General features: G+C 38.3%; 1 protein-coding gene across 1 annotated transcript in view; it reads right to left on the bottom strand.

The window, feature by feature from the left end:
• Positions 1–14,673: 14,673 nt before the first annotated feature.
• LOC112943001 (calcium-binding and coiled-coil domain-containing protein 1-like) overlaps positions 14,674–24,964 on the bottom strand; it is a 37,190-nt gene continuing 26,899 nt past the window's right edge. The window contains exon 7 of the mRNA XM_026034064.1: positions 14,674–14,773. The gene's annotated coding sequence lies outside the window, so the exon portion shown is untranslated. The remainder of the gene's footprint in view (positions 14,774–24,964) is intronic.

The following is a 24,964-nucleotide window of genomic DNA, read 5'->3' as shown; positions in this document are numbered from 1 at the left end:
CTGCTGTCAGCTTAAGAAAAATGTTCAGGTAGAACCACATTTCAGCAAAGCATTTCCGTAGCCCATTCCAGCCATGCAGGGAGAAATGATGTATCGTCACCCAGAACAGATGAGGTAGCATCTGAACAGATGAGGTTGAGGATTTCTATATGCACTACACGACTTTGCAAAAGCACAGGAAGACAGGAACACAAGATTTTAGGGTTTTTGATTTTTCTTTCCATCTGATCTTTACAAATGCCTAGTGAAAGCCAGAATAACTGCTAGAGTAGCTTGGATTTTTTTTTTTTTTTTTTTTTTTAAGCGGCAGTCAGAACAATATCACTGGATGTCTGGGAGCTAGTTGCTAACAAATGGCTTGCTTTGGTTCCTTCCTCAGCCTATTGCTAGACCAACCTACAGCAGATTATGCTGCTGTAGGTCTGGCAGCCACAGAGGATACATGGCCACAGTTTCTGGGGTGCTACGGGGTAGACTAGCATGAGACATGTGCGGGTAGCCCAAGTATCATCTGAAAACCTCCATGTCAACAGTGAATTGCAGCAAGCTAAAAACTACTGCTGAGTAGTAACTGCAACACAATGTCACTACAACATATTTTAATGCCTCACTAACAGTAAAAATCTAAGTAATCATATCCCAAATCCCAATTACTTGAAATCATATCCCAATTACTTGAAAACAGTTCATGAAAAAGAAACATTTGCTACTTCCATCAATATTTACAAAGGCAGAGCAAGCTTCCATGGTCAAATTTTATGCTCTGTAGTGACGGATTCAGCATCCAGTGAATGACCTACATAGCAGGAAGTCAACTTGGTTACAATCCTGTCCCCCTGAGCACTGACAAATTTGGAAATCAGACAAGATGAATGCAGAGATCCAGAGTCTCTCCTTCCTTTGGGCAGCTCTGCATTGTATCTGTAGTCCTAACTCACCCTAGAGGGACCACAGCTGTGATCCACACAGCCTGTGGTACCATCATCCTCCCGACCCATGGCTAGAAAAGCGAGAGCGTGCTCACTGCCAGTGACCCCTGACTGCTCTCTAGCATCACTCCATAGCCACGGATTATAAATATAAATTACAGTGACCTTCAGGGTGCTGCAACTTGCATGGGAAATGTCTGCATTAAATTTTAAGTGCGTGCCTGGGACACACATATGCCCAGACAAGTCTCCTGACCGCACTGGACCAATATCTCTACTCAGACATGGGCTGAGTAAGGTCACCTCTAAGGCAGGCAAAGCAAAAAGTTCAGAGTGCCAATATGTATTTTATCTGCCATTGCAGTACCATCATCTCAGACAGAGAGACCAGCCAAAAGACTTTGTGAACAACCACGTCCTCATATGCCATGAGGGCAGTTGGCATTTGGAGGTCATCTGATTACAAGGCAACTTAGCACTACATGAAGAGCTGCAGCTGATTTGCATCCCTGCTGTGTGCAAGAGATGAGCTGGTTTCTAGCCTGACCCAGTCAGAGGTATTTATGAACACAACAATAAAACCCAGACCACAGCAAAGATGATTCAGAGCTGGCAGAACTGCTAGGGTGGTGCAGAGATCTCTTCCTCCTCACCAGGCTTTGTACCCATTACAACCAAAGCAAGAGATTGCAGGACCTCCGGAATCAGGCACTAAAATGCTAGGGTTGCAGTATGGGATAACTAAAAGCAATCATAAACATTTTACACAGAACATTTAATTTTGATGAGGCTGCAGGAACCATCTCTGAATTCCTGCCAGGTCCCTAACCCTGTTCTTCAACAGTACTCCTGGCAGGTTGACAGAGAGTGGGAGTTTGAAAGAAGTTATTGCTCCAGGAATGTCTCAGAGATCTCAGAGTTTTTAAGCTGCTGGCTCTGCTACAGATCTCATTAGGCAGGCTGCCAAGAAACTAAGAGTGGAGGATTCCTGCTCATAAACTCTGAAGCTGCCAGCTCCCTGTTAGCCCACCACGTAGCGACGAGAAGCAAATCTGGAAGCTCTGTAAATGTGCAACTTCCTTGGCAGCCCAGGCAGCCAGAGTCCCCAGGCAGACTGCCTTGAGCTGGGGACCCAAGGCTTCGACTGCCTCCAGCTCCAGGTGCCATTAACTTAATAATAATAATAAGCAAATAAAGACCTTCATTTTCAATTCCAGTCAGAATAAATCCAAACTAAACATATCTATCAAATCTGCAAAATGGAAGGATCTTTTTACCATGCTGCTCCTCTTAGACAATGCAATTCTGGATGCTATGCCACACATCTTCTGGTCCTGACCCATATACATGTAGATTGCCCCATCGTTCAGCAGACTGCACTTTCACAACCTCCTTGCCCTTCCTTCTCATCCCAAGTATTCATACCTCTCATTTTCATTTTCAAAAGCAACCCCTTCAGGGAATAACAAGTGTTATGTTTCTTTTCCCCTTAAGCACATCCTGTACAGCCACACAATTCTAGAAAAGGCGATCAGAAAGCAAAAATAAAACTTTAAAAGACACTATTTTCACATCTGTACATTAACTGAGCTGAAAAATGATTTATTCTTCTCAAATTGCTATCAGCACAGAGCTCTATATGCAGGTCAGCAGTCTTATGTAACAGTGATGCAGAGCTGGCACTCTGTCCCAAATAAGTAAGACAGAATATGGTGTGACTGCTACATAATCTTGTGCGCTGCTCAGAGGCTCATATTTGTTTTTTCCTCTGTTAAAGAAGACCCACTAAAATCTCAGCCTTCCATTTTTCAGACAGCTGTAGCCATTATATGTTCTCACCTGGTATTTACAGAGACATTGAATCATTTTCTTTAGATGACTTTCTTTTTTTTGTCTATCAGTCCAGCTACAGCTGTTTCTAGAGAGAGATTAGATTTTGAATTACTTCATGTTAGTTGTATTTTAGCACAAACTTTTAGATTCAGTTGGTAATTTGCAAGTTCAGTCCATCTCATTTTCTTATTAGTACTCTTTGAACTATGTTTTTCTTGAATTTTGCTCCCCCATTCACCAGTTGTCTCTGTGAAATGGTCATGGCAATGGTCACTGACTTTATATGTCTAATGAGGAGTCAGCACTGAGGAGATCCTTTTTGGACCTGGATATTGTCAAAAATATTTCTCCATTGTGAAGTGGGGAGGATTTGCCTGGCATTACTCCTGAGTTTGAGGTTTTATGAGGGTCCCTTCTGAAGATACCATGTCATTCTATAGACTCGGCTTCAGTAGCTCTTTTTGCATTTGTTTTCATTTTTCATTATCAATTAAAATATTGAAAATAGAAGAGGACAATAACTTGATACCAACTTCACCAAATATTAGTGGCTTTATCTGCAGCTTTAAGGCTTCCTAAATTTGCATCTGCAATAACATAGCATGGCCTGTTAAGTCCATCAACACTGCATGCAATTCCCCAGGACTAACAATATCCTGCTAAGGTAATATATGCAGTGCTATACTAAGCCCAGTTAATCAACACTATCTCTGCTGACAGCAAGAAAAAATGTCTCTGTGTCTATCATGCTCTATCAGCTTTCTCCACCATTTTAAGCAATTAGTTCCAAAGATTTTCTGACCACATTTACATGAAGTTCATCCTTTCTTCCTACATGTTGTTAACACATTAAACGATAAATTCCACGGAGTTCTCAGAGATCATCAGTGTCAGATAGGTATTGCAGATCACACTATGCCTTGACACAGGAATTTATAAGGGCACCACATTCCCTAGTCCCCTAGTCTCCATCAGTGGAATTAAACTCCTGTGGAGTTTAAGACTGACAGACTCTATTATCAGAGACCCCTAGGTCTGTCTGCAGAGAGAAGGCTACAGATGCAGATATAACCTCTACATTTTTAGGTTCTGCTTTGAATAGCTGGATGAAAAAAGTCAACAGATATTTATATCTCTATGGATAAGAGATAGCAAAACTTGCTGGAAAATCTCTGGAAGTGGGAACCTGAGCCATTTGCAAAGGTAAAGATGTGGGAGGGAAGCAGGTGGGACAATCCATTTGGATAGGATTTGAGGAGTGTGTTTCCTGGCCAAAATTTTGACTAGTAGGTGCTCCCAGGCACAACTTCAGCTGGATAACTTCATGAGTTAGCTCAGTTCTAAACCACCTAAACAGGTGATAATATATTTGTGGTTTTCTCTTTATGGGCTTGGTCTTGCAAACCCTCCTCACACAGATGATCTGTTCAGGAGTATTGGAATGGAAGTGTGCACAGAAGGCTTGTAGCTTTACAAAGTAATAAGAAATGGTAGTTCTGTTGGCAATAAACTACTGCAAACAGTTGCATAAGCTAGAGAAAAGCAAGAGCAATAGTTCCAAGCGTCTGCTTTTAGTATTGTATTTACAGCCTTTCCCTGACTGTGCATATATTAAGCAGATTGCAGGCCTGTTGAGGGTGGAGGGAACAATCTGGCTATTTATAAAGCAGTTAACCTTTAGGAATGACCTTTGTATTAACATTAAAACCAGTCCGATTCATGTTTGAAGAACTAACGTTTTCATCATTCGAAAACGAGAAAATACTCCGTAAGTATGTGTGTGAAGATAGCCAGAGAGCAGCTCTCAGCCTCACCATCTTGGCTGATCTTGGCTGATACAGATTGTGGAAGATGGAACCAATGCAATCCTGAGATGGTGACGAAGCCCAGTCAGATGGTGGCAGAGTAAAGCTACTCCAAAACGCATGCCAGGATGGAGAAAAGAATTATTCATTTTATGTTTTTAATGACACAGTGACTCTTTGCTGCAGAGTATTCCTGTTGACTTTCTTCTAATTAAAACAAACATACCATACTAATCTTCATACATAAGTTACCTGCCAATATCAGCTACCAGTCGGGCTCCTCAGCAACATTTAGCCAATATTAAGCTGAGACTAAGAAACCAGGAACAATGTTTGCTATGATGCCATTTCTCTGACCTTATTTCAATGTTTTCTTTTTTCCAAGGAAACTCAAAAAACTCTCATAAAAAAAATCTAAAAATAAAAATAAAAATAAAAATGTATATTTAGTTAATTCATTCATGAGGAAAAGGAAATAAATATCAAGCAAAACTGAGAGCTGCAGTAACAATGACATAGGATAAAGAAAACGCTTCCATTGAAGAATTCCATTCCATCCATGTGCAGAAACAATTACATGGAAGAACAAAACTGTTGTTTGCAGAGGTTCTTGATGGATTTACTAAGGTTACTTTCTACCTTAGTAAGCTATTTCATAAAAAATATTTTAAGCAGACATTGTGAACACTGAACCTTCACTAAATGTTCTTTAATTTTGGAATATAATTCAAAACCAGCTTCTTGGTGAAAGACCATAGAAGCCAAAACTTGCCTTCCACTCACCTTAAAAGACACAAAAAAAAGACACAAAAACAGTGAAGCAAGCTTTGGTTTTCTCCCTACTCAAAAAATAAAATAAAATAAAATAAAATAAAATAAAATAAAATAAAATAAAATAAAATAAAATAAAATAAAATAAAATAAAATAAAATAAAAATAAAAATAAAATAAAATTCCTACAACAGTCTCAAATTACATAATACTATGAACTGTTCAAGATCACAGCATGTAGCACAAACGTTTCGTCTAAAGACACAGCTACAATATTAAAAATTTACTTTCATTGGGAAACAATTGGGGAGGAATTTGACAAGGTTGTTCTCCTCTCTAGTACAATTTTGCCCCAGCTAACTAGATCCACCACAAAAACCACTTCCACCACAAAAAACATGGATTATGAAGTGAGGCTTAATGTAAGTGTGGTCTGTGCTTTTCACATAGTAATTGCACAGAGAGAAGAAAAGAAACCAAAAGGAAAAACCATCAGACTCCATGGAATTGCTCAAGATCATTCAGGGAAACACAGAATCTTTCCTTTCTTGACTCATAAAACAAATTTTGACACAAGAAAGTGCAACTTAAGAAGCTGTATGAAGTAACATGAAATTATAGCACATATCTTCTCAGGAAAGCGTTGCAAGGATGACGTGGAGAAAATCCAACTCAGAAAATAAAAAGGAAAAATGAAACGAGGCAGTGCTCTAATACTATAACTTTCTCTTTTGCCAGAAGGCCTCAGATTAGAGATAATACAGATATCACCAGCTCTACAGCATCCATTTCCAATTTACATCTTGTATATCCCCAGGTAATCATTATTTAGCAATACAGAAAAGATAATCCTATCTTTCTTATACCTAGAATCATTTTATTCTAAAGCGATATGAATTAAGGGATGCTGGCAATCTCACAGGGAGAAATAGACCTTCACTGAAAGCATGAACTGATTTTCAATAAAACGGTCCATGTACCTTTATTTCCTTACATCCTTCCCCTGTCCTGCATATAAATAGAACCTCATGTGATGTCTTCACAGGCCTCATTGACAGGGCTGAGCTGGCGTGCTCCTCTGATGGAGGAGAGCTCCATGACCTGTAGCCTCCTTTTATTTCTCCATGCTGGCAGTGATGTTGAGGAAGATGACTAGATATTTTTTCCATTCAAATTCGTAGCCAATATTTGAACTCAAAGTGCCAGATGGCAGAGACAAAGGTCAATTTCAACCATAGCCAATCATTTTAGTAAAAAAGCTGCAAGGAGATTACTAAGAAGAATCACCCTGACTTTTTCCATCTCATACCTTCCCATAAACATATAAAATTGCTGGGGACTATATGGCTCTTTACCTTGAAAATTCACAGCCTTGAACTTGAGAAAAGACACAAAGGTTAGAAAGAAAGAATGAAAGAAATCAGACAGTTTGCCAGGTACAATCAATTCTTTAAGATTTCTTATAGAGGCATTGAGGTTTTCCTTCTTTGCTTCAAGATATGCAAACCACCTTTTGTGACAGCAAAAGAAAAGGAAACAAACACTTCCCTCCTAACCTCCTCCACTATTACAGAGAGAGTTTAAGTACAGGACTTGGCCTTCAGAATCAATTACCTGTTAATTTTCGTGTCTGAGCCCTGACACACACCCTGACTACTTTCTTCTCCCTATAAACTAAACATTAAACTGTGCTCAAAGACTATCTTTTCATAAGATTAATACACATAAAAGACTACCCTGTATCAAGTCACACCTCATGTCTGAGAGGAAGAAGGGGAAAAAAAAGTGTCCATCTCTGGTCCCATAAATCCTTGATTACGCAAGGAAAGGAACAAGCAGTTAAAATTAAACCAGCATGAGGTTTTCAGGATCAGAACCAATTTTATTAGACACCAATTGGTCTATTAGGATACATTTTATTTTAAATATATCTAATATTATTCAGTCTGCTCAAGTAATGGTCACCTCTCTAGCGGATTAACTATTTCACCTCTCTTTCAACCTTCTGACAGATCCTACAATTTAGAACTGAAGCAAACATCAATGTAAACAAAATAGAAATACCCAGCGATTTTACATATCCAATGAATAAGAGGAAAGTACCTTTTCTCTTCTTTCAAGTTCTCCTCTATCTAAATGAATCACAGAATTCTTTCTCTTGAGAATTCAGAAAAAGCATCTGCTGCCCGTGACACAGCACAAGAACCAGCTGAGGCTGGAGCCTTTCTCAGTGTGAGAGGGGCCGAGGGGGTGGCTGGAAGTTTGGCTCCAGCAGCCGCTAGCCATGTGCTCTCCCCCTTCCCCTCTTTTCCAAGGAAGGGCTCATTTCACAGCCAAACTTTCTTAGCAGGATCTTGAGCACGAACAAAACCACCTTTGTGCCGGGGCGGAGGGAAGGAAAGGAGCACACATTGAATTGCTGATGCAGAATCGGTTTTTCCCTTTTCCTGTGGAGAGCTGTGGCTACCACGCTCGGCTCGCTCGGGGAGCCGGCTGACAGGCTCAACAAAGCAAGACACAGGCCTGATCTGGCTTTTCAGGGTAAGACAAAAAAGAAAAGAGCAGAGACCCTTCCAAAGGAATAAGAGTTTCTCTTTGTAGAACAGAAGACTGAAAGAAGGCTCACAAGGGACTACAACTTTAACTTATTTTTCTTTTTTATTCTTTTTTTTTTTTTTTTCTGGCTTAGACTCTAGTGTTATTTCACAGGCTTAGCCTGAAACGTCAATTGGTAGCACAGCTGAGCTGTGGCTACATGAGTATTTTTAGGCTTGGTTTCCAATGGTAACAGAGCATTCATAATTACTGGGTCTGTCTGTACCTGCCCCCTCCGTTTAATTTGACATCAGTGGCCACATTTAACTAAAACCAGATTTGGGGGAAAACCTCAAAAATCCTACAGATATTGCAGAAGTAGGAGGCCCGATAAAAGAAATCCACTCCTATGGGAGCTTCCCCACTATGAAGAAACTACTACTCAAATTACAGCTTTTCCCCTCAAGACTTTACCAGGTCCTCTGTGTAGCCCCCCACCATAAAGCTTTACTGGAGCTCCCACCTCTGGAGTAACTGCCAGAAACCTTCAGCAGGGTTCAAATGCAATCTGACTCCAAAATCTATTTACTTCTTATTTTGATCCAAAATTTCTCATCCTTTTACGATCATATCCCTGTGCTAGACCAACACTACCATTGGATTATGCCTGTTATCTAACCACAGTGAAATCTAGCCTTCTCTCTGAAAGAAGTTCCCCAGTCTCCACTGATATTGGACTGTGGATTTAGCAGTTGTATATAACAATTTCCACTTACTTCAGCTTCTCCTTAGTTTTCCAAATCTCCTTCCCCAAACCAAATCTCCTTCTCCGAGGGCAAGTTCACACATGGGGTCAATGTCTTCTGGTGAGCCTGCAACAGGGAAAGATAACGGGGTGCATTGTGAGGGCTTTTGGGGTGAACAGCACCTTTGGACCAACTAACCCTTTCCACGCGCAATTGGCTTCCCAAGTCGGCCTTTGCTCACACTCCACAAGCCAAGGGCTTAATCCACAAGGGACCAAGTAGCCCTTCAGCGGACCTAAATATTACATTAATCAAGTCAATGGTCATTCACAGCCCTTGATTATTTTATTTATATAGATAGCCAGACTTCTCACTGTCATTAAAGCAAGGTTACTATAGCAACCTCTCTGTGACCTGCATAATCAAGATAGCAATTAAGAGCCCGTAGCTGAATGTATGCATTTATAGCCTCAAACTGGAAATTTTAAAGATTAATGGCCTACAGAATTTATATCTACTATGCTCATGATGCTATACTTATACCATTTTATTTCTTCTTTGAAACATGTTTTTTTTAAATGCTACTCTCCAGTCAGAGACACAAAATATTAAGATGGCCTTATTTAAATATGCTGTTTCTTCTAAACTTTCAGTTTAGCATGCAGCTAAACTTCTTTACTTTCAGTTTTGCATGCAGTTAAACTACTCTACAAAGTCCATAATCTAATGTATATTTTACAGTAAGACTGATCAAATTACTAGCATCTTGCTAGTAAATTCTGTACATTTCCACAATGCTTGAAATAAGAAAATTCAGAACTAGTTATGTAGCTCATAGAATATTAAGTACAGATAACATTTTTCCTCTTTAATTTACATTTTTAATGTACTTAGCTGTGTTTTTTTTTTTAAGTCACTAAGATGCATCAATTAATGACTTGTCTGCCAGCAGTATACTACAAGTTCATACCACATCAAATAAAATTTAAGTTGGTTTGACAGTTGTTCAGCGCACAAACAGATGACGAAGCTCCTGGACCCAAGACTGGATGGATGTCACTTGCACAACCAGGGTGGCGTCTTGAAGGATATGCATTTGGGAGTGAGGCAGTGGAGAACTGAAATTACTATTGTTTTTTCTTTGCTGGAGTGTCATTACAGAATGCACTCAACTATTACAAGAATGACAGGCTGCACGCATAGCTTCTGTCTGCTCTTCCATCATTACTACCATATGAAGTGCTTGAGCACGCACGCATGATCTTAGATCAGAAAGGCATGGCTAACTCTCTCTCTAATTACTATTTAACTGTGGCAGTGCCAGCACAAGCAAGAAATTCTTATTCATAGTAACCATACAAGCAAAACGGACACAAGAATGGGGTTTCAAACCAATGCATAAGTGAAGTAGCATGAATCATATGGTGAGTTTCCACACAGACAAGAGGTTCTGTCTTCATGAGACAAAAAAATCAGATATTCTTTGTCCTCTCCCACCCAAGTTCCTTGTCCTTAAATATGCCATGGCAATATAATCCTTCTCTGAGCCAACTCCTTTTCCCAAAGGCAGTACGATTCCTTTTCTATTTGCAGGAAAGAGGGAAATTGAGCTTCAAAGTGCAGTGCCTCAAAGCAGCATACTATAAAAAAAGCCACTAATATCGACAGAGTAACTGCCAGGGATGAACTAAATCCACTGCAAGAACATTCTGTCACTGCAGCCTTGACACAAAACCCAGAAGCTTTTTGTGCTTGGAGTCTCATAAGGCAGACACGGGCTTAAGAGATTCTTGGACTGAATAACTCTGTCATCCAATGGACAGCTGGGGTATTTTCAGGGCTGGAGGCGGGGGGCTGTTTTGGTTTCGCTTTTTGCTTTATTAGATTTCTTACTATGGATGATCTACTAATTAAGCTGGTATAAATTGCATATTTGACCATTTTAGTTTCATTGCTTCTATAGCCATGTGTAGACAGAAAAGGAAAGTTAGGTCCTTTCAAGCTCAATAATAAATTTAGTTTTTATTAGTCAATAGCAATTTTCTAGAAAAACAAAATAAAACAAAAACACTAATTTCAAAGATATTTAAGTAAGGCTGGGGAGGGAAGATGTGGAAACTTCAGAGAGTTCTACTTCATTGCCTCAACTTGCATAACTGACACCAATTCAAACACAAAAATTCATGCCATGTGCCTAACTTCACACTTATAACATTTAGACTTATTTCTCTTTGATATTTTAAGGCTTATAGGACAATTTGTAAAACTTATCAGCTATATTTAAGTGGCCTTGTTTAAAAAGTGTTGAGTACAACACACTGTCGCAAGGGACAGAATGGTGCTTAGTTTTTTGTAGTTGCAGTATCACATGCTGAGAGTTAAATCTTCCGAAAAGTCTTAGCTCTCACTTTTTGCAACACCTGTATGAACTATCAAGGAAAAAATATTCCCTTATTCCTACAGCAACAGAAAAAAATGAAGTTTTCTGTGCCCACTACCATTGCATTTCATTGTACCTTCGAAAGGTAATATTACATTGAAATGTTCTACATTCACTCGCTTTCAGCAAAAAAATAAGGAAATTGTTCTGAAACTATAACACAAAAGTTTGGAAAAAAATCCACATCAAAATTCAGCATCAAAAATCAAAATTCAGCCTAACCTTTTATAAATTATTTTTTGTGCCAAACGATTCAGTCATTTTTGTTGACACAGTTAGTCCAGAAGAACATAAAACTTGAGGTATATTTATTTTAAAATGTCCAATGAAAGCCTTTAAAATGTCTAATAACATTACTTTTATTTTGAACAGTGGCTAATTCCAAACCTTCTTTAGCTGAAGAGAGGTGGTAGACTTACAGTCCATCAGAAAAATAACATTAAACAGGTACAAAAACTACTTTAATAGTTAAGCACCTGCTTAAGTCCTATAAAATTACCTATCATTTTAATTATGTGCATACATCTTTAGCTGTTACAGTTCATGAAATTCCATCTGATCCTTAACCATATATATAAGCAGTTTTGCTGGTATGGGACTACAGAATACAGTGTACAGAATATTCCTACTTCTATGGTGTGATGTTAAGGTAAATAAGAACGTGTTCTAGGATTATGAACCAAGTCAATATTCTCTTTCTTAACTCCCCAGTAAGAGTGGCCTTTCCATCTTTGCCAAAGAAAGAAAGTGGCATTTGGCTGAATATGTTCGAACTGAAGCCATTAATCTCTCCCGTTTGTCACCTCCAGATTAAAGTGATTTTGCAACCAGAGATGCTGCCCTGTGCTCCTGCAGTTAAAGCTCAGGTCTCTCAGGAGTCTTTTCTTACGTGCAAAGGACAGAAGTTGAATGTTTTATGAATAGTACCTCAAGCAAGTAGAAAATTGTGTGTGTTTTCATTCAAGGCTTTATGCTGCAAAACTGAAGAGACCTATAGCTGACTATTGACTTTAGCAGGAGCTATTTTATTGCTAGTAAGAGCATGCAAGTAAGTATTTAAAACAGCATCAACAGAAAATCTTTTGGTCCCAAGTTACCACAGCTTTTCTAGATTGTATGTTTATGAGAACAGAGACCATGTATTTGCAACTATCTGAAAAGTACCTGATTGCATAGTTTATTATTTCAATAGTTTTTAGTAAATAGCTGTCTATAAGGTTACTTTCTATTTTTTGAAAATATACAGAAGCTAACAAAAATATCTTTATTTAACTTTTTTTTTATATTTTGGTAAAGAGCACTGAAAATGATTTGTTGCCATTGAGCCTGACATACTGAGTTCAAAGGTCCCTTAGGTGATTCACAGAAACACACAGAAGTCAGTTAAAGCACTGGATTCCCACACATGGGAATGTAAGGGCTAAGTTTACATTAGCAACTAATGAAATGCAATAGGATTGCATTTTATATACCAGCTGGCCATCTATCTACATATCTGTGTAAATTTGGCACTGTAGACCTTACCCCTCACAACTGGGTTCTGAAAATCTGGAAAAGGGGGAATTACTAGTAAGGTGCACTGTGTACAGTGTCATATGTACTCATATACATCTTAAGGATACAAGTTCATCAAAAAAAAAAAAAAAATCCATCCAAAAAATATTCCATCTTCTACAGTTAATTGTAAAATTTAGAATAATTCCATTAATATAAAAATACATTTCTTCTTTTCAAGGCAGTGGTCAATATTATCTGATATAGCTCAGATAAGACCTCCACTAAAAAAGTCTCAAACTACTATTTTCATAAATAAATTATTTAAACAAGAGACTTGAAATCTCTCAGGTTTTGTTTAAAGTTAAAATTAAACCTAACAAACTTAGAATCCACTACATGAATTTCCTATTCCTGTAAATGCCCAGGAATCACTGAGTTTAGGCTATCCTACTTTGACAGTTGTTCTGCATAAGCAAGGAAAACATCCCTCTCATTTGTTTCGATCAAAGTTATCTCCTTTTATTTGGTCAGATTTGTCTCTAAACATAAGCTGTGCAAAATGAACAGTTCTCTTTCTTTTTCTCATTTCCGACAAGGCAAACCAAGCTTGTGTTTCAAAGCAGTAAATAAATGTTGGTTTTTAATCAAATAGCATGACTGATTTCATTTATGCAGAGACTTAGAGCCTAGTCAGCACGTCCCAGGACTGGGACCCTGGACCCAGGCTTTGCAGAGATGCTTCACATGGGAATGCATATCTAGGGGTGATAAATTACAGGATCTCCTCTTTTATAAAAGGAATAACAGTGAGAAGGGGACAGTATAAAGGATGTTCACAGGTGAACACTTCATCATTCTGATCTGTGTAAAAATCACCTTTAGACCTCAATATCTATTTACAGATTAAAGTTACACTCCTGTACCTATATTTTTTAAGCTAAAAGAAGTTTCCATAGCTCCCTCTGGCTGAAGGGATGGTTTTAGAGCATTTCACAATACAGACAATTTCAAAAATAAACACAATAAAAGCATTTAAAGTTAACACTGCTAGTTACTGATGTCTGGGTATATAGGGACTTCCAGGATGACTATAATGCACTATTTTCAGGTAAGGGAGATGTCTCTGGGTGGCCAGCATTGCAGCAAGGCCCACAGTCAAACTCAGATGTTGTATCTTACGAACCAGACTTCCTTGGTGAGAAAATCCCATCTTTTAACTTTCCTCTTTCATGCCCTTCAGGAACCTGATTACTTTTCCAGACCCTGGGATTAGTGTGGAAAGCCCTGACTCAAACCTGTATTTGAGAGACATTCTCTATCAAGCCCACCTTTCTCTCCAGTCTTCACTAATACATAATGTTGTGCCTCTTAATCTTCTCACTAATAGAGGTAGTACTTTCTTAACTAAATTTCAGAAGATCATCTAAACTCTTCATTTCCTCTATTTACAACCCACAAGTCTTCAGATATCAGTTTTCTTAATTTCTCACACTGAATATTTCCATATCTGAGCACACTTCTACTGTGTCACTGCTAATAGTCTTTTCACATTACAGTGAATAAAATCAGGGCCTAATCAGGTGATCTGAGGTTGTTCTTTATCTCCCCACTCTGGTAATCTCCTTATCAATCTCTATCAAATCTCCAAATATCTCAGCGTTAACCAGGGCAGGAGTTTTGATCCTTAATATTGAACCCAACCCCCCTCAGCTCTCACTTTCCTTACAGTTAATCCTAGATCCAACTCCATCTGCTGTTGACTGAAACTTGCCTTTAACCAGATACTGAAACTCTGTTCTCCTAGAGATATGATATCTAGTCATGAATCACAAACAGATGCTTCAGTAAAAAAAGATATCAGTAACACATTTGCATTTCCACGGAGTCACTTTGATGTCCTGCAGACCCTTTGCAGGTTCTTCAGTGTAAGAGTGTCCCTTTTAGAACATGCAGATATTTAACTTTTTTTGCAAAAATAGCATGGATTCACGCAGAAATATTCGGAGGATAAACACTGGCTTTCACATGAAGAAGGCAACATGTCTTGGTGCTATTACCTCACAGGAGCTGGCAACAGGTCATTCCTTTTCAGAGCAAGCGGGTTGCAAACAGGGACACTTCTTTCCAACAACTAAACTGAACGTTCATCTTCTGAGAATCCAGGCCAGAATCATGGATTTGGAATGGTACAGAGAGACGAAGATTTTCTAAGATAGTCTGCAAAGAGAGGAGACACTTGTCACAAAATGATTCAAAATTTCATACAATGCTTTTAGATACACAGTAACTGCTGTGCAGTGGTTACTGATACAACAATAGACCAAGCTTTCGGCTGGAATAAATGTATATATCCCTTTTGATTTGAAAGTCTGTTTGCAGCAGCAGAGGATGCAGCACTCCATGTGAGTGGGATGCATCCCACTGAAATGGGATGTAGGGGAGAAATAGCATAGGAGTTTAAGCATTGATTTTGGAATAGTTATGTTATCCATGAGCACCAGAACACTTGTGAAAATTTCCTAAAATTTTACAATTTAAGCCCTTATTCTTTATTTATCATTCTTCAGAAGTTTTCAAATGTATTTTCACCAAAGTGCTTCATAGTTTCTCAGTTCTAGTATTTGCATCTGGTCTTCTGCTGATTCACAAAATTTATGGATTTCTTTAAAACTTCAATTAGTTATTTCATGATAAAAGTTATGGTTATCTCTAAAGTTATCTCTATCTTCTAGGAAAGTGAAAATGTTAAATCACACTGAAAAGATCTCCCTTTCCTGTGGGAGAGAATGCAATAATGTTCTGGACTTTTAAATTATCTTAGACATAAAAACACTTATATTTAATGGTTCTTGAGAGAATCTTGCCCTCTTTATGGGACCCGCAAAGGATCAATTTGTATCTGTGAGGAGAATTTCACATGAAATAAGAAAACATTTATCTTGCACATTGTATTTTTTTTAATGGCAGGTCTTTGCTCGGTGGAGTGCTGGAAAAAAAACATGGAGAAGAGATCAGGTTGAGTGACCAAAAGTACAAACTGAATGATCATATGACTATATGATCTAGGGCATTTCCACATTCTTTGTCATGTTCCTATCACCTACATATATGGTAGAAACACCTGCTGGAAAACAGAGGAAGGAATCAACATCTCCAGAGGAAGAATTACACCGCTTAATTTCTAAGGGCAAATACAAGGCATCAAAGGAAGAAATACTAGGTCAAATGAGCTAACACATTTTGAGTCCAAAGACTTGAATGAAACAATGAAAGACACTTAAAACATCTGGAGGAAAAAAAAAAAAAAAAAAAAAGGATATAAAAGGCAAGCTACATGGATGACTTCCACATAATTTGCTTTGAATCGTATTCATAGTAGCTCAGAGAAACAAAAGCAATCTTGAAGTACTTGTAACATTAACTGGGAATTATGTTATTAAAGAACTGCCACAACAGACTCGGAAACAGTCTTAGTGTTCAGATCAAACAGGGAGCCTGGAAAAAGCTAATCAGGAATAATGACTTTGAGGATTGCCTTGGTGTCTGCTAGTATTTTTGGAAGGACTTGCTGGAGGAAGACACACCAATCCCACGAGAAGATATTGTGTGTCCTATAAGGGACATTGCACACTAGAAAGCCTGGCTGTATTTTCAACACTGGAAATACTCCGGGAACAGCACACCCATCTCTATCAAATTATGCAGTTCAACAGTTCCTCCACATTAAACATTTATAGAATAAATAATGTCTCTCAACAAAGACTTGGATTACCTCAGCATTTGCCGAACTCACAGCAAATATACAGTTCCTTGTCTGGGTATAACTGTGGCACGACAGAAAAAGAGATAAAATGTTGATGTAAGATACACAGCTTGCTTAAATGATTTAATATAGGAGAAAGCTTTGCCTTTTGCAGTAGTGAAGACTTAGGTGCTTAAAGGTTGATCTATGTTTCATAACATCTTGTTTATCATGATTTGATTGAATAGACTCAAAGGACAAGCCAATTTCCTGACAGATTTAGCAATGAACCGCTCTGACCTGAACATATCTATGATATTTACATGGACAACTAGAAATTCCCTATTAAAGATTTCTAACATCTGGTTCTAAACCTGTCTTCAGGTTGAGACTACCAATGAGTGCAGAAAGGCAGAGACAGTAATTTGCACCTCAAAATTCAAAGCCCAGCCTTACTCTACCATCCTTCCCTCATCCATACTTGGGTAACCAACCACATTAAGCACCTTTAAATAATTAAATATCCTTGACACTGAAGCAGTTTCCGTTCTGTTCTTAAGCAAAAGGTTCATTTCCAGGTTTCCATAGGGAAGTGTGAGCTTGGTCTGCCTGTGCCTTGCATTAAGAAAGCCACAAGAACATCTCCAAGCTAACCTAACACTCCCTAAGTAAATGAAGTGGTCAAGGTCTTGACAGTTCCCCTCTGTTTAGAGCCATGCAAATATATACAAATTCTCTTTTAAATTGGTATCTGCATCTATTGTCTAGTCAATTGAGTTCATTCTATTTGGATTCAATTACACCTTTTTTGACAAGCTGCAATGTGATCCCCCCCAAAAGCAACACATTTCAAGGGGACTGCTCAAAGAACAAGCCCTTAGGGTAACGCTGAGCAAGGATGGCTTTGGCTAGGAAGCTATAATGTCCACCTGCAAAAAAAATCTCTCAAGTATCACAGTGTAAACACTGACCATAAAAAAAGAGATAAAAGCATAGAGTAACAATGAACAATAATAATTCTTAAACTACTATCTTGATACAAAGAAACACAACAATTTAAATAGCCTTTAGAATGGCTTGTAAATGTGCATGTAAATACACAGAAACCTATCCTAAATTGCAATTTATGAAACTTGCTGCATTATGGAAACTGTTCTTACTAAGAAGAGCAAGTCTACTATTGTCTTTAATAAGCCAGAATCAAGTCTCTGGTAAGAAAATATATACAATATCATTTTAAAAGTTCATAATTCCGATCAGATAATACATGCATAAATCCAAACAACAAAATGACTAGAAGTAGTAACGCTACACTCATTTGGAGAGAACTGGAAAAGGGAGCAATGGTGTATCTTTAATTATGTATAGGAAGACATGGAAGAACCGCAGTTCTTTATGGGTACTTTTATGAGTGCAATTAAAAAAATGCAGATAGCAGTAAAACAATGGATTATGTCCTTAATATGGCCTCTTTCAAATTAGTATCAAGAAGTATAATTAATGTATGAAGACTATATACAGACGATAGAAAAAGTTTTCAATAATTAATTTGTAGAAGATTTCATTTTTCCATAAGAAAAAAATATGCAAACAATCCTATATGAGTAAATACTTTATCAGTTCTTGATATTCAAGCAAGTAACAGCTCAGAACTACTACTGCTATCAGACAATCACAAATAAATTTTCCTCATTAAATTACAGCTTACTCTTATCCAAAATTATGTACTTATGTCACATAAATCATGAAGTAAAATAATTTTGTAAAAGATCACTACAAACTTATTTGCTAGCAACATCAATTGTGATTTATTGGTGATCGATGAGCAAAATATGTCTCAATGTTATTTTTTTTTTTTTTATGTCTAGTTTATTTAGAAAATGAAATTGGTGGTATTGAGCTTTCCCAATAAATGCAGAGCCATGATAACAGGGCAGAAAAGAGCAACTCCGACACGTGCACTCACAAATGAAAAGGCAGCCACACAAGTCCAGCAGTTACTGCCTGGTTCTTCAGCCAGCCAGGCAGCACATATGTGCTGATTAAAATAAGCACAGAGCTAGACCCAAATGAGCTGCAGCAGGTGCTGTGTCTTGCCAAGCCAGTTGTTGGGGGATAGGTGGGAAGATTAAGAAGATCGCAGGGTCCCCGGAGGAATCAAAATGGGGAAAGGGACAAAAAGGGGGACGCTTACAAGGAAAAGTGAAGTGGCAGGCAGGGAAAACCTACCTCATGACCTTTCTTCTCCAATAGTGAAAGGAACAGCATGTGTAAGAGTAAGGCAGTAATAGTAATGCCAGCAATCAGACAAAATGTAAATTATCTATTATATTTATCAGTATACAAATTCTTTGTCTTCAGCGTAATCAATCACAAGAATTTAATCTGTTTAATATAAATACACCAGTTTTACATTAATACTACATGTCATCTTTCCATTATTTTTTGCAATTGATAACACTTCATTTCTCTCAATTGATTCTCCCTGAGATAAGTAAGCACTTAGTGAACTGGTGCTGATTTAGGAGACCAAACCAATCCTTCTCTTTGCTACGAGCTATGCAAGACCTTAGTCAATTTATTTAATCTCTTTTAACCTCAGTGAAAGACGAAATTGCTGTGTCTGAAAAACATGGTGAACCACCATTAAGAGTGTGAAGACTGTAGACGTGATCAAAGCACGTGTTGTGCAGTTCTTAAGAGGCAGAATGAAAGCCTGAAATAAGCTGGATGACTCAGCAACAAAGTGTACAGCCTAAAATAAGAGATTCAGGGTCTCTCTAATGATTTTATTAACTATTCTGTCTAAGCCCAAGTTTTGGACCACAACCAATGCAAAAAACAGAAATCTACCGTTATAGTGTGAATTGGAAATATAATTATATTTGGTATTGCAACTGAAAACACAACATTATTAAGATGACACTTAAATAGCTGATTTTAAAACTACTCTGATGACATTTACTTCCTACTTAGTTGGCCAGATATTTGGAGGGTAAGGCAACAAAATAGATTATATGTCAGTGAACATTGTGCAAAAAATGTCAGATGTGACTTTGTCATCAGAAATGGTTATATTGACTTTAGTGAGTGCTTCAAGATCGATGTGCTGTATTTAAAAATTAGCATATCTAAAACTTAACACATGTTTTTTTTTCCCATCTAAATGAAAATATCCATATATGTAAAAGCAACATGACAATGACATAAAAATTACTTAATGTCTTTTGAGATAAGACATTACATTTTTCTTTCTTTTAAGTCTACCCTTAGCAATGTAACATTCGTTACTTAATAATGTCCTAATTCAGCATCAGGTCTCTCCAAACCAGCCATCAGGCTGTCCTCCCCCTGTAATGTAGAAGAAGCCAACTGGCAAAGTAGTCCCTGAAGAGAAAACAAAAAACACATAGCAAGAATGCTATGATCATTATCTTTTCAAATCACTGACACAGCATAAATGCAGATGCTGGCGCTTTTCTCCCATTTAGTGAGGAGTCGATTTAACATTGTGTCCCCAGCTCAGCACAACATTTCAGCTGAATTTTCACATTTAAGTCAATTGTTAAGCCTCTGGCCAATACAAGTTACAATGCAATTTCAGCATAGGCTGAAATGCTTTGATTGAACAGGCACATATCTTTCTTATTAATTCTGTGAATTTCCCTATTGCTTCTGTATTTGGGGAATCAATAAAGCTTTAAAGTCACTCACCTTCATAATCTTTTTCTGCATTAGCTACACAGGATGTAAATCATTTTGACCAAACCTTGAGTCACACTTGGCAGATTCCTTCAGTGAAAGAGGACTTTTCTTTAACAGATAAAATTGTGAATGAAAAGAAACAAGTACAACAGGAAAAAAAATGTTTGGAAAAAAAAAAAAAAAAAGCTGCTAAATTCACAAGGCAGCAATTTAAAGAAAAAGAACACTTCAGCCAGAAAAGTCTGATTGCCTGCCTTAACATCCAGTAGCTAAACTATGGTTTCCTCCTATAGGAGTTGAATAGGATTTAAAGACCTAATGACTTTGTCTTAGAAGTTCCCCGCAGAACTGGTAACGACTGGAAAAGCGTGAGGAATCATCTGAGATACTAACTGTGCACACACAACTTCAAGGAGATGACCTGAAGAAATTCTCATTCTGGTTTTCCCATAACCTCCAAAATCACCTTGTTCCTGGCTTGTGTTAGCATGAAACAACAACTTTTGAGGCTGAGAATTTCCAGAACACAAGAGTACTACAAAGTTGTACAAAAGAGACAGAGACATAATAAATTTCAAGTGGAAAATTTGTCTGGAATAGAAAACAAGCTGTGCCCCCTTATTTCCTTATCTCCGACTTCCGCACTACCTTGCTTCGCCTGATTTATCTGACAAGCACAGATAAATGATACTGCTTGTAATATCAGCCCTACCTCCAGAAGTTTTTGCTGTGCTCTGAGATTAGTTCACTGTGTACTTTCTTACCTAAAAAGTAAGGGGGAAAAAAAAGAAAAAAAAAAAAAAAGAAAAAAGAAAGAAAAGGTAATGAGTGGTCATTTATACTAAAATCAATAATTTTGGATAGCAAAGATTTTAAGACCTTTTAAATGATCCCAGCATAGGGACAAAGGTATTAGAAACTAGGACCTTCCAAAAATGAGCTACTGACTGATTAGTTTGTTGGTCAGTCCATTGGCCTCCAAAGGTCTAAGACCAGATTATTTGTCCCTCTTACTCCACTCCTTCCTTTGTACCAACTTGTGTGTTGATAAAACTGTTACAGTTCTGAACCCCTACGAAGAAAGAGACAACAATACTGCTCAAAATCCAGTCTGAAACACTTAATAGTGATGCAGGCTGTTCCATGGGTGACTTCAATCCGTGCTGAGTTGCTGTCCCTCATGCCCTTGCCCACACTGGCCACCAACCCAGGAGCTGCTGCATCAATTGGCACCAAGCCCTGTTTTCCAGCAGCAGCCTCTTCCTTCTCAAAGAAAAATGGGCCTTAAAGGCATGAAATAAGTTCTTAATTATGATGTTCACTTTAATAACCCATTAAGAGCTCAGATATTAACCAGATGAAACTGGCACATGCAACTGGGATTGCAACAGTCCAGATCTGCCTGGATAAAATCCTGGAGCACACAGAAAGAGCTCTAAGGGCTGTTTAATGTACGTTAGCCAGCCAGATATTATTTCTGTCTCATTGAAAGCGACTACCAGAGAAAGAGAAGAGAAAAATTCCCAACCGCCACTGAAGTGACACAGCAGTAACAAACATCAGTGCTCTCCATGGAAAACTAAGTACAATATTTGTCATAGCTAAACCTCATAAAAAGACTGTCAGCGGAAAACATATGTTCTTTTTCAAAGGGTTTCCTCGATAGCTAGGTGAGTAAACAAAATGAAAGCAAATTCCTGCCTAGATAACATCTGCTCCTGCATTTTGGCCAAGTTCCTCTGTGCTTCCCCGTGATACCCATCAGTACCTGGACTCTGAGTCTACCTATCTGAGGACTATAATTTTTTTTTTTTTTTAATCATGGCTGTGGAAGGACAAAGGCCTCCACAAGACGGAATTTCATATGAAAAATGTGTGCATTAACTGGCTCAACAATGAATTCTTCAAGCTCTGGGGAACACTGAGCGGCACTGCACGTCCTCCCCTTTCCATCTTATGAAACATAGCCTAATGAATCTGATGACATCACCTTTTTAAACTGCACCCAAAAGACACCTAATGAAAAACATCTCCCCTGTGTCGCCCAGCATCTTTATCATCACTACGTGAGCAGCATACACAGGGTGATCCGCAGTATTTCTGGTAGTAAAGTGCTTTGGTCTTTCGACAAGCTGAAACATTCCTTGGTAACACCAAGGCAGACAAGGAGTTCCAGCGCTCACAGTATTTGCTTCCAAGGTGTGTCATTTAAAAGTATAAAATGCCCTTCCTAGCTGAAAGCAGCTTTCAAATCCTCACCACAAATCACAATACTTTAGATATTGCCTATGCTTTGTTAAGAAACTAAATAAAAGCTTAAGAATTAAGAATAGGCTAAGAAGAGAATTAATAGATTCATAAAATCTTATCATCAGAATCAAGAAACGGGGATTCAAGTGGATGAAAGAGACACAGTCACCACAGCTTGCTGGGCCAAAATCTCTAGCATGGTTCACTGTGGCTTGAGAGCCTCAAGAACAACAAAATTCCACATCACCAGCACCCACCAGACTGTACTCAGCCATCCTTCTGCCACCACAAGAGCTTGGGAGCTCACCTGAAGGTGATGGCCAGTCCAGACAGAATGGGACTTAGCCTAAATCCTTTATTCTCAGCCACAAGGAAGCTCAAAACTTCTCCGTGGAGACAGACTGATGTGGTTTCACTGTACCAACAAACCTTGTCTCTGGGGACATGGAGACAAGCTCTGGTGGGAGCCCTAACCCCTGTGTACAATGTGTCTCAGAGGCAGCTGGGAGAGGGCTGAGGGTTGCTACCACCCAGGGCCTGGGACACGGCTCTGCTTCTTGGTGCAGATTGGTAAAGGTCAGAACAAAAACAAAAACTTTAAAAGCCTTTATGGAAGTTAAAAACTTTGCCTGTGGAGTCTTTTGGATTGCAGATCCTAAACAGGAGTGCTACAGCTTGGACACTCTTTAAACCCACCGTGTGAACAGTAAGGGCTTGATCCTTCTCACATTGCTAATGTTCCATCTGACTAGAGCCAACAAGTAGCAGATATAATAAAAATAAAGTACAGGCATTGAATTCCAAGTGAATTGTTCTAAAAATTCATGCCTCTTTGGTCAGGCAGGTGAATTTAAACGTACTGGGATCCCCTGAGAATCAGGCCTTGATTCTGAACTTAATCTATATAAGTCTCCACATAAACTGGATTGCAATCATTTTTCAAATACTTCTTTAGAAGTGTATTTGTAAGGTATAGATTTAACTTACAGCTGTTTTATAAAGATTAAAATTAATACTAATTCCAGATGCAAAATGATATGGAGTAGTTACCACTAAAATCACAGCTGTGGTGTTAATTAGCATTCTTGGAAGTCAAATGAGCTCTCATGAATCAGATACTGGGGTGGGAACTTCTGCTGACAAAGCAAAAAACAATTTTAACTTAGAAACATTCTGTGGATGAACCTCCTCATGGGCAGTCGAGGCACCTCTAGAACAGCAGAAGCAATTTTCCAGCTTGCTTTTCCATCTCTGTGAAAATAGGTCTGCCCTCTCAAAACAGAGCCAGAAGAACAGCAATTCCTACTGCTCCTTCCTGCTCCTATACCCAGGAATATTAGGAAGAGGCCTGAATACAGCGGATTCAGACACCAGCAATACTTTCTACACCATTCTGATGCAGAGAATAGACTGGCTGGTTGCTATTATGTTCAGTACAGACTATAGACTTTATCCAGAGCATGAGAGAGGAGCAGCTCTGATCTTTCTCCTCTGATACCCAAGTCTTCTTAAAACAAGTGAATCAAAGGACCCCTGCTGCCTCAGACAAAATAGAAAAAAAATAGGAAAAGATTGCTGAAAATGCACAAGAGCCATCACTAGTCCCATTCTTGCTGAAAAACAAATGCAGTACTAACCAATGTCATCTCTTTGCATTAACATGAAAAAGTTTTCCCTTTGGTCAGTCAGGATGAGGTTATAATTAAAATGATTCACTTCACATTCAGAATATTTCTTTGCTCTGCAGAGTGTTGCTGGAGAGAGTTTGCTGAATTCAGACAGAGATTGCAGGACTTGGATCCCAGTGGTGGTGGGAAGCTGGACACGAAGACCTAAACTCTCACAGCATTGCCAGGCCCAGAGGAACAATGATTATACTGCTATCCCTAAAGTCATCTTTTCCCTTCCCTCAAATAATGTTGCTCTTGCGTTACAAAATTAACTATCATCTGTATACACAAAGTAATATGGGCTTTTCCCCTCCCCTTTTCGATTTCTGGGAAACAAACAAAAAAAGATATTCAAGCCCCATTTCAACTCACTCAGTAATTAAGACTACTTAACAGGGTCTGAATAAATGAAAGATGAACAACACGTTTGTTAGATGTAATGTCCATATGGAAGGATTTGCTAAACTGTCCCTCCATGCAAAAGAAACTGAACAGATTGCCTAGAAATAGGCATCTCCCCATCTCTTCAGTGAAGGAAGCAAATGCCATCCAGATGGAAATTATCAAATGGATCAAACACGTACATTTAAGCCCAAACGATCTTTGTTCTACTTATCACTCATTATACCAGGAAAACTCTTTTGCCTATATATATATATATATATATATAAAATATATATAGACAACATATATAATAAAGTGTAGGCAAGAGAATACTGTTGTATTCTGGCTTATTCAAAACATGCTATATCAAAAGGGTTCCCCAGTGAGATACTGATCTTGTCAGATAGAAAGGGTGAGAAAAAAACATTCCTTCCCAATGAGAACATTTAAGATCCCTGAATTCTGCTGTTTCCTATTAAATTCCACATTTGATGGAGGATTACACTTTGTGATGCAGCTGTTCTGTTCCTGATGGCCAGTGTGACTAAAGCCTTTTCAATAATCCTACTGCTTGCTCCAATTGCTTATTTGCCTATTGCAAATTTTACAAAGAATTTTATTAAGTTTCAATAGCAATTCTAAGTTCTACTAACTAAC

This window comes from Nothoprocta perdicaria, unplaced genomic scaffold (assembly GCF_003342845.1).
Source record: "Nothoprocta perdicaria isolate Ctin4 unplaced genomic scaffold, notPer1 scaffold_14, whole genome shotgun sequence".
In the NCBI taxonomy this organism is placed as follows: Eukaryota; Metazoa; Chordata; class Aves; order Tinamiformes; family Tinamidae; genus Nothoprocta; species Nothoprocta perdicaria.
The sequence above is the reverse complement of the archived record's forward strand: the minus strand, read 5'-3'. Positions and strand labels throughout refer to the sequence as shown.